At 39.1% G+C, this 11,912-nt stretch overlaps 1 non-coding gene across 1 annotated transcript; it reads right to left on the reverse strand.

The window, feature by feature from the left end:
- Positions 1–1,339: 1,339 nt before the first annotated feature.
- On the reverse strand, positions 1,340–1,446 carry LOC122044706. Its single transcript, XR_006129726.1, has one exon. It is a non-coding gene; the product is annotated as a small nucleolar RNA R71 (small nucleolar RNA).
- Between the last annotated feature and the right edge of the window lie 10,466 nt (positions 1,447–11,912).

The raw sequence follows: 11,912 nt of genomic DNA on the forward strand, positions 1-11,912 counted from the left end.
TTGTTTCGACTACTCGATCTCTATATCGTGTTAATTGATTGTGTAGGAATTGCCAATCTCATAGAGGGAATATCTTAGATTATACATCTGAGGGGCCCTAGTGACAGGGGTAACCCATTCACGGACATCTAGGGTACTTCCTTGAAAGGAGAGACAACTTCTCCACAAGAAAGTAAGAGACCAAACTAAGCTCCTTATTTCTATCCTTAATGACACCAATTAGAGTTGCGTTCTTGTGATCTACCGAGGCACCCTACTAACAGGGGTTAACCGTAATAGTATTTCATAGGGATCTTCTTTATTTGGTACATAAAGATAGATGCTTCAGCTTCCGGCGAATGCATGTTAATGGACAATGAGTAAAGGATAGAATGTGATACATCAATACCACCACAATGAAACTGAACTCCTAGAACTATTCATAAACCAAGTTAATTAATTCTTCTTCGCTAGTTCTCGTTTCTGCTTCCCAAATCTCTTTTCTTTAGATAACTTACAACCATAGGTAGTTTAGCTAATCCAAAGTGAGTCATCGCTAGTGCTTATAACTAGTCCTTGTGGGATCGATAATCTTTTTTACTGACGAAGAATCCGTGCACTTGTGGTTCGTAACAAGTTTTTGGCGCCGTTGCCGGGGACTGCATCTATAACATTAGCGAAAGTCATATTAGATTGGAGTAGACTTAGTTTCTTTTTCCTTTATCTTTCCTTTTTCTAATATTTTGCATTTTAGGGATAAATAATTTTATTATTTTGCTTTTCTTTATTTTCTGCATTTTTTTATTAAAATGCCTAAAAAAATATTATTATTTTATCTCTCTTCTTTACTATATTCCATACCTTGTTTTTGCATGCAAAGAACTAATCTTTCAGGACAACTTCTACCGTTCGATCCAGAGATCGATAGGATGTTCTTGAGAAGAAGAAACCTACAGAAAGCATTTCAAGCCGCACAGAAATCTTTAGAGATAACTGATAAACTGTTGAAGGACTATGCAACACCTTATGCACAAGGGGTTCAGTTTAGCATCACTCGACCATCAATCGAAGCCAACAATTTTGAAATCAAGCTTGCAGTAATCTACATGGTTCAGCAGAATTAATTTGGAGGAGGACCGCACAATGATCCAAACCATCACTTAAAGTTTGTCTACGAGATTTGCGGTACTATGAAAGTGAATGGGGTCCCTCTAGAATTAGTACGGTTAATTCTTTTTGGATTCTCCCTGAAAGATAGAGTCAAGCAGTGGCTGAATTCTCTTCCAACAAACAGCATAATGTCTTGGGATAGTGTGAGCAGAAATTTCTGGACAAGTTCTACCCACCAAGCAAAACTGCCAACATGAGGAATTTGATTGCAAGCTTCAAACAGATAGACTCAGAATTATTATTTGAAGCTTGGGACAGATTCAAAAGTATGCTAAGATAGTGCCCCTATCATGGCCTTGAGAAATGGTTGATTCTACACACATTCTACAATGGAATCAACTATCACACGAAGGTATCCCTCAATTCTGTAGCAGGAGGAGCACTAATGAACAAGAGCCTTGATGAAGCTGAAGAGATCATAGAGAATGTGACACAGAACCACCATCAGTGGTCAACTGAAAAATCTGGTAGTTCTTTCTCAGGGAATCCCATAAAGGCATCAGGAAAATTTGATGTAGATGCAGTCACACTCATGTTTGTAAAGCTGGACGCTCTGACCAAGAAGTTTGAGGCTATGTGAAACAACACGGCCAATGTAATAGTTTGTGTTTGCGAAACTTGCGGAAGTATGGATCATGCTCAAGACACTTGCCCCTAGGGCCAATACAAGCATAGATAAACCAACTTGAGCAATGCAATGCAATAAGTCAGTTACAACCAAAATCAAAACAGTCTATACTCCAACATATACTACCCTGGATGGAGGAACCATCCAAATTTCTTATACCGGAACAATCAGGACCAAGGACAAGCAAAACAAAGCTATCAACCTGGGCAACAAAGCTACCCATCTGGACAACAGATTTATCAACAACAGCAACCTTCACAATTGTCCAGAATCGAAAAGATGCTTGAAGAAGCTCTCTCAGAGCAAAAAGAGATAAAGAATGAGATCAAGCAATTGTCTCAAATACTGGAAAATTCAGAAAAACATCAGAAGATGCAAGACAGGCAGATAGCCCAGTCTTTTTCAAGAGCACAGGGAACATTTCCAGGAAAGCTCGATATAAACCTAGTGGAACACTACAACCGCATCGAGCTGAGGAGCGGACGAACTTTGAGAGACCCCCAAATCACTACTCAAAAAGGACCTGACTCAGAGGAAGAGCCCTCTCTCTCAATGCCTAGTCAGATCCAGAACAGGGATAGAGAGGAGATCACCAAGAAAGTTGAAGGAACTCTTCAAATTCCCCCACAAAGTCAGACGATTCCTTTCCCTCAGAAACTGATAAAATCCCAAAAGGATGAAGAGTTCAGCCGATTCTTGAAGAAGATTAAGGAAATTTGTATAGAAGTACCATTGATAGACGCACTGCACCAAATGCTGAAGTTTGCAAAATTCTTAAAGGGTATTTTGTCTAACAGGAGGCAGAAGAGCGACTTTGAGACCATAGCATTAACGGAGAATTACAATGCTACTTATGGCAAATATTCCACCAAAACTTCAGGATCGAGGGAGTTTTTCCATATCTTGCAAAATTGGGTTTGAACTCATACAGAAAGCTTTCTGTGACTTGGGAGCCAGAGTTAGCCTACTTCCATACTCCTTGTGTAAGAAGCTAGGACTCCAGAACATTAAACTGACTACTATGCATTGCAATTAGCTGACAATTCATGTAGATACCCAATGGGAATAGTGGAAGACGTGCCAGTAGAAGTAGGCAGATGCATCATCCCCGCAGATTTCATTATCCTGGATATGGAGGAGGATCCCAAGATACTGATCATCCTTGGAAGACCATTCCTTGCCATAGCAGGAGCCCTCATTGATGTGAAAAGTCACAAGTTATCCTTCGAGATTGGCAAATAAAGGTTAGAATTTGATTTATCTGATTCTTCTAACTGTGTCTCCTCTTCTCAGGGGAATTCGAGCAAGATGTGCATACACAAAGTCGAGGAGTGCAGTTTCCATAAGAGGTCCCCTCTAGCGAGCAATAAGAAGTATATTTGTCCTGCATGAGCGAAGCTAAAGGTGCAGACTAGAGCATTAACCCTAGGAGGAGAGCCGTGCTTCCATGGGTTTAGTCCACACTAATTGAAACGGGGTCGAGCTAAAGACCTAAAATAAGTGTTTCTTAGGAGGCAACCCAAGGGTTTTTCTTTCATCATTCCTTTTATCGTTTTATTTCTCTAGTAAGTTCAAGTCAAATACTTTTATTATTTCTTCATTTTTGGGTATTCGTTTTCAGGATGTGTAGAGCCTTCATGAGCTGGTCGTGAGCGTTTCATAGGCGTGGAGGCGTCAGAGGAACCAAAATGGTGAAATGTGAGTCATCGTGCGCTTAAAGGAGTCGGTCGTTCGACCCCACACGGTCGTGTGAAGCCGATAGAGGGACAAAGGCCACGGGCCATGCAACCTTACACGGCCGTGTGGCCTGTGCAGAGAAGAGAAAGACACTGACCATGCCAATTGGCACGGTCGTGTAAGAAGAACAGTGGAGGAAGAGACACAAGTTGTATTACCGCTGCGAAATCTTAGAAGAAAAAAGCAACGCCGACCACGAGAGAAAAGAGCAATGGCTACATGGTCGTGAAAAACCATACCTAACCCGGCCGTGTCTATAAGACACGGTCGTGCCCCCACCCGTGTGCGCCGCCCGCCTCTCTAAAAATCCCTAATCCCCATCTCCTTCTCTCCCAAAAGTCTTCTCCTCCCCACTACACCTCATCAAACCGTAATCCCCACCTCTAGAGTTCCTCTTTACTTAGATCTACATCTAGATCTAACACTTCTTCAAGCCACAAATCCGGAAAGAGAGAAGCAACTCCCCTATTTTCCTTCCTTCTCCTCCTCTCTCATCCTCAAGATCCATCTCCAAAATTCCTCAAAGCCTTGCATATCATGTCGCGGATCTTGAAGAGACTTCATCGGGGAAGCGATGGATCTGGCGAAGGAGATGCGCCGAGAGGTGACAAAGGCAAAGGGAAGGCTTCCTCTTCAAAAGGCAAAGGAAAAAGGGTGGCATGCGATAAAGGTAACGAAAACGAGTTCAATATTATTTTTAGAAATCATGAGCAAAAAGCTAGATATCATATCCTTGTCGCTAGAAAAATTACATGCACTAAGTATATGGATCTCATTACTTTGGATATGCTAGGAATTAGGGATGACGTAGATTGGATGATTAGTTCTTTAGACTGGAATGATATTTTGTACGCCCATTCACCGACTTACCCCCGCCTAGTTCTTGAATTTTTGAGCTCGATGATATTAAATTTTCATCTGAGGATGACTACATAGGGGTCATAACTTTTAGGATGATGAATAAAGAAGTTCGGTGGACTTTTAGTGATTTTAATAATTATTTTGGTTTACCTATTGGTGGTGCTCATGGATTTGATGATGATATTAGATGGAATGAATTTTGGACGTCAATAACCGGATCAAAGGACCCTTATGAACCCTCTAGAGGTAAGGCATCCCGCATGCAAAACCCAACCTTTAGATACCTTCACAGAGTGATGAGCAAAATGATCTTTAGTCGAGGAAAGAGTGATGGGGTGGTTAGAAAGGTAGAACTCTATTCTCTTTAGGTGATGTTGAATAAAGTAGATTTTGATTCCGGATTTCATTTTTTACAAAATTTATTGAGAGCGGCTAAAGCATCTTCGGGGATGATAGTGTTTGGTGGATTGATCACCCAAATAACATTCAATCTGAGTTGTGAGCTTGATCGATTAGAGGTTATTCATCGTAATGACAAGATCGACATCGATTCTTGTCTTGCAATGAAGATGATTTGTCGGGATGAGAATGAGTTTGCCTTCCCTAGAAACAATGGTTTTCCATTACTCCTTCCTTGCCCCGATCGCACTTTAGTTCGCAACCCCGCAAATTGGGTGATTACTGACTTAATCCCTGAAACTGCCCCCTCCTTAGTGAAAAGATCTAGGTAATCTGCTGATGCAACCTATGCGACAACAACTTCTCCTTGTTATACGATGTCTCGTATTGGGTGGTACTTGCGCTCTATGTGTTTACTTGCCTTATGAGCTTGTGGTTCCTTCGAGTTTGCTACTGCACCAAATTATTTTGGGCAAACGAGGAATCACATCTAAGTCCATTATGAGGTTACTAAGCCATTCAACTTCTATGGGTACCTCTGAGATTGCCACATACTCAGCTTCCATGGTGGAGTCCGAAAATCCTTCATAGTTCTGGCTTCACCTCCTAAAGTAAACACAAACCCCGAGGTTAACTTACTATTATCCCTATCCGATTGGAAGTCTAAATCCATGTAACCCACAAGGAGCAAATCATCTGCCTTGTAAGCTAGCATAAAATTTCTAGTCCCTCTCAGGTACTTTAATATATGCTTTAAAGCAGTCTAGTGTCCTGGTCCAGGGTTACTTTGATATCTGCTAACAATGGCCTTGGCAAAACAGATATCCGGTCTCGTGCATAGCATACATTAGGCTTCCTACAGCATAAGGAACTGTCTTCATTTCTTCTATCTCCTTTGATATTTTCGGAGACATCTCTTTAGATAAAGCTACTCCATGCCTAAAAGGTAGAAAACCTTTCTTGGAGTTTTGCATGCTAAAACGAGCAAGGATTGTATCGATATATGAAGCTTGGGATAAGCACAACATCCTTTTCTTGTAATCTCTTATTATTTTGATCCCAAGAATATATGTACATTCTCCTAAGTCCTTCATATCGAATTGTTTGGACAACCATACCCTTACTTCCGACAATGCCTTGATATTGTTTCCAACTATCAAAAATGTCATCTACATATAGTACAAGAAATACCACGTTTCCATCACACTTCTTGTATACACAAGACTTATCCAGTCACTGAATAAATTCATGTGTCTGGATTACTTTATTAAATCAGATGTTCCAAGACTTTGAAGCTTTGTTTCAGCCCATAAATAGACCGATTGAGCTTTCATACAAGATGCTCTTTGCCTCTTGCAATGAACCCCTCTAGTTGCTTCATATGGATGCTTTCTTCAAGACTTCCTTTAAGGAAAACTGTCTTGACATCGACTTGCCATATCTCATAATCCATATGAGCAGCAATAGATAAAAGAATCTGGATAGACTTAACCATGACTATCGGTGAAAAGGTTTTCTTATAATCGATACCCTTTTTCAACAAGCCTTGCTTTGAAAGTTTCCACCTTCCCGTCTGTCCTTCTTTTTCTATTGTAGACCTAATGGATTTTACACCATTTGGTGATTCTACAAGCTCCCAGACTTTATTAGAATACATATATTCTAATTCTTTATTCATTGCTCTTTGCCAAGATGCTACATCTTTATATTGGAGCATTTCATCATATGTCCGGGGATCAGGTTCATGTTCACCAGGGATCAAGTCTAAAGACTCTCCCAAAACATAAATCTTTCAGGTTGCCTAACAACCCTCCCACTATGACGAGGCACTATCTGTGGTTGTGCATCATTTGTGATACGTGTTACAATTTCTTGTGATATTTTATCTTATACTGTTGGTACTAGACTAGACGTGCCCTCTCTAATTTCTTCTAGAACAATTTCACTTATGGGCTTATGGTTCATTACATAATCTTCCTCTAAAAATCGAGCATTGGTGCTAACAATGATCTTTTGATTTTTAGGATTATAAAACAAACCACCTTTCGTTCCCTTAGGATATCCCATAAACAAACTTCTGTACGTGATTCCAACTTGTCAGTATCTCCCTTCAGCACATGTACTGGACTACCCCATATCCGAATATGACTCAGACTAGGCTTACGCCCATTCCACAATTCTATGGGAGCAAAGGGTACTGATTTAGAAGGCACCATATTCAGAATGTGTATTGTCGTTTCCAGAGCATATCCCCAAAATGAATTTGGTAATTCTAAATAACTTATCATCGACTAACCATTTCCATAAGAGTCCTATTCCTTCATTCTGCCACACCATTCTATTGGGGCGTACCAGGTGCAGACAATTGGGATTGAATCGCGGCCTCTGATAAGAGTTCCTAAACTCTCCAAAGAGGTATTCGCCACTATGATCAGACCGTAGTGTCTTGATACTTATACCATGACGTTTCTCCACATCAGCTCTGTATTCTTTGAACTTATCAAAGCACTCAGACTTGTGACACATCAAGTAAATGTACTTGTATCTCGAATAATCGTCTATAAAAAAGACAAAATATTCGAAACCACCTCTTGCTTGGATAGACATAGGACCACACAAATCAGAATGAACCAGTTCTAACACATCTTTGGCTCTATACCCCTTAACCTTAAAAGGTCTCTTGGTCATTTTACCTTCCAAGAAAAATTCATAGGTTGGAAAGTTTTCCAACACTAATGAACCTAAGAGTCCATCGGCTATTAGCCTTTGAATCATACTTAAGTTAATATGACCAAGCCTTAGATGCTAAAGATATGTTTGGTTCATATCCGAAGGTTGTTAGTTAGAGCCCTAGAGCCAATCATTTGATGATTGTTGTATGGACTCGTTGTATCATATTCTTATATATATAAAAGCATTTGTTTATGGTTATTATGCTTACTTGTATTGGTGCCAAATAACTAAGTATAATAGCGTCCTTGAGTAGAAGGTTATTACCTATATCAATCGGTTAGTTGAATCGATAGTGAGATGATATAGGGAACACTACTCTTAATCATTCCTTGTCAAGCATTAACATTCAGGGACAATGTTAATGCGACGAGACTAGCATGTAGGTCACCTTGATGACTTGATCTCACAAGTTATGGATATGGAGATATCAAGTTGACACATGAGTATATGCATTGGAGAATGTATACTGAATGACCCGCCATGAGAAAGTATCATGGATCATTATATGAGTGTCATATAATTTCTCATGTGGCTATTAGTATGACTATTAGTCCTTGGACCTGAAGTCACCATGGTTCCCTACATAAGGAGTTACATACTTTGGCTTCGTCAAACGTCACCCATAACTGGGTGGACTATAAAGGCGATTACTGGTATGTAACTAATTATGCGGAGGGATGTGAGTGATGTAGATGGGATCTATCCCTCCTATATGATGGGAATGACATTCTTGATAGTGTGAGACCACTAAGTGCATGGCCATGCCCAAATGAGTCAATATGAGATGTTGAGCTCATTTGATTGAGTGAGTCTACTTGGAGTTCAAGATTTAGATTGATTAGAGGATGACACGGTCTATGCCTCACATTGATCAATCTAGATGTCTAGGATAGAAGGACACTTGTCATATATTGTGAAGAGTCACAATTAGTAGGCACAAGGTGATGTTGGATCTCAACATTCTTATAACTTGGGTAGTAATGATGTGTTGCTAGATACCGCTCATTACTTATGCTTCTAAATGGGTTTAGGAGCATTGCCAATGTTATAAGAACCTATAAGGTTACACACAAAGGGCAATTAGATGGAGATTAGGTTCATTTGATGAACCTAAAGAATTAGGTCTATGTAATGAACCAAATTGGATTAAGAGTAATCCAAATTAGGCTAATTGAGTTGGACTCAATTTGGTTCATGTGTTAGATGAGTCTAATTTGGACTTAGACTCATTGAGTCAATTTAATTCAATGAATAGAGATTCATTAAATTAAAATTGACTTGAACCAATGGTTAGATTTGATCAACCATGGGAGAGAAGTGGTCAAGTTTGACTTGACTTGAGAGGAAGATGAAGAGTTAAGTTTGACTTGACCATTTGCCACCTCATTGGTGAGTTGGCAAAGAGTGGACCAATGATGATGCTCCACATCATCATGGTTGCTTAAGTGGGATGCCACCTCATGGGAGTTACCAAGAGTTATGACTCTTGGTATTCCATGGAGGTTATTAACCTCTTAATGTGGCTGACCACAATTTATTCAAAAAAGGAGTTTTTCATTTTGTGTGTAACTCTCATCTTCTTCCTCAAGCTCTCTTCTCTCCCTCTCTTCCTCCATTGCCGAGAGCCACAAAGGGTGCTAGCACACTCTAGTGTCTTTTCTCCATCTCCTTGTTCGTGTGGATACACATAGAGGAGTGTCTACTTTGACATTCTCAAGATCCGGTATCATTTGGACAAGCGGGATTAAGCGAAGGGCATCGCTTTAAAGGTATACCTTCTGATCTTGTAGATCTAATGTAGATCTAGGAGTAGAGAAACTCATACAAGAATTTTTAAACTTCGCACGGATCCGGTGGCATGAGATTCGGGGTTTCCGCAACGCAAAAGGCGATTTTTGCGGCTCGAAATTCCCAACAAAGGTTGCTTTCTCTTATTAGAATTAGAAGATGTGTTATTAATTTCCATTTGTTGCATCGTGGGAGTTATTGGATTTAGAGTATACAAATTGCCATCCAACGTACCAGAATAGATAACTTCCCTATTTTTCTTGATAACACCTTTGTTATCAAAATAGACAGAATATCCATCCTTGTATTGTTTAGAAACTGAAATCAAGTTCTTTCTAAAACTTGATACGTAAAGATAATTTCTCAAAATCAATATTTTATTCCTATAAACATCTCCCACTGCAACAACTGCTACTTCTGTAGCATTGCCCATGTAGATGGTGATTTTCCCTTCATATAGTTGTCGGGTTTCCTGGAACCCCTACAATGATTTGCAGACATGATCAATGGTTCTCATATCTACACGCCAGGTACCGGTAGATAACACCACTAAACATGTTTCAACTACTAGAGAATAAGATATACATATATTGTTCTCTGTTCTGAGAGGACAGTCCACCTTAATGTCCAAGTCTTATTTCCAATTATTATAATTGGGACTACTAAGTCTATTCTATAGTATAATAGCTAGGGGATTGACAAACATTTGAAATCCTAAGAATCACAAAAATATTTGGTCAAGACCAACACCTCAAAATCCTCATAAATTTTATATGTCACGATAGTGTGGACGTATACAAATTCAAACATTTGTAAGAGGGGTTTTACCCATTAATTTTATTTTCTTGTCAACCTGACAAATAAAATTACCTCACATACCGTGAATTTTGTATGGCACGATAGTGTGGACGTATACAAATCCAAACATTTGTAAGAGGGGGTTTTAATTTTATTATCTTGTCAATCTATCTTTATGACAAATTAATAGTTGGTTTTCCTTCGATCACACAAATAATAGCAGTGACTCCGATGGGGAGGATACTATTAAATATGCCTAAGTGTATACCATTACTTGATACTTAGTCCATTAAATAAGATTGTACCCCTTCCGATGGAGAAGATCACACGCTCCTAATTAATTTCCTATAACCATCCATAAAGGAAGTTTGATCTAGTGATCTGCAAACAAACTCATCTGATGAGGAGGGAGGCACTCAGAGCCAACACACAAGTTTGTCGCATCACTTATAAACTAGTAATGGAGACCATGAAATTTATCTACTAATCCCTCTCCCACTTAGTTATTTAAGGTGAGGAATTTTAACTATGCAAGTATACATCACATACTCACACACATCACAGTAAATAAAGCAATAAATATGGAAATTAATTCTCCAATTATTATGGTTTCTTAAATCACTGTCTTCCGTGTGTTGCCTGTAACACCCGCCCTCCTCCTACTTATAGGGGGGTACGAAGGGCGGCGCTACACAAACATACATACATTCATATGCAATCGTTGCAGCGGAAGAATTTAAATTTAAACATGGAGAAACAAATATTTAAACATGTAAATGTCTTAAAGCATGTAAACACATAATACATGTGAGCATGCTTAGCATTCATGCATGTAACTTGGTTTAATATCTATTTCTTGAAACATGATACATGATTGTTTAAAACTAGAGCATAAAGCGTACTAATAAAGAGGGGATGAACTACTGAGCATGTATATCGTTCTCTAAAGGGGTACTTGGTACTTATTTAATGAAAGTTCATGATAACTAAGCTGATGGAAATATAGGAGTCTAAACACAAGTATGAACATTAATATGGGGTTCGAAGCATAAACTAAGTACCTAGTCTGTAGGGTCTTTCGGGCCGCAAAAATCGCTTTTTGCGTTACGAAAATCTCGAAATCCCATGCCACCGAATCCGTGCAAATATTATATTTTTCATGTACGTGTTTTCTAATCCTAGATCTACTTTAGATCTACATGTTTAGGAGTCTATACCTTTGATGCGAAGCCCTTCGCTTATCCCGCTCGTCCAAGAAGATGCCAGATCTCAAGGGTGCCAAGTGAACACCCCTCTATGTGTATCCACACGAACAATTAGGTGGAGAGGAAACCTTAGAGTGTGCTAGCACTCTTTGAGGGTTTCGGGCAAGGAGGAGGAGAGGAAGAGAAGAAGAAGCAAGGAGGAATAATAATGATCGATAATGAAAATGAGAGTAAAAATGGCTTAAGTATTTTCATCTAATGAAAATACTTAATGCTCATTAACACCATTATGAGCCTCATTAATGAGCCTTAATGAGTATTTAATATTCTTCATATTGTCATTTTGAAACTCATTCGAAATTTGAATCTAAAATTCAAATTGAATTCCATTTATCATTGAATTCAAAATTCAATGAAAATCATCATTAAGCCTCACTTGAGTCTAACTCAAGTCTAGCCTCACTTGAGTCTAACTCAAGTCTAACTCAATCGAGTCTTACTCAATTAATCTAATTTAGATTACTCTTAATCCAATTTGGTTCATCATATGAACCTAATCCTCTAGGTACATCAAATGAACCTAATCTCCATCTAATTGTCCTTTGTGTGTGACC

The sequence above is a fragment of the Zingiber officinale genome, chromosome 2A (genome assembly GCF_018446385.1).
Source record: "Zingiber officinale cultivar Zhangliang chromosome 2A, Zo_v1.1, whole genome shotgun sequence".
Classification (NCBI taxonomy): Eukaryota; Viridiplantae; Streptophyta; class Magnoliopsida; order Zingiberales; family Zingiberaceae; genus Zingiber; species Zingiber officinale.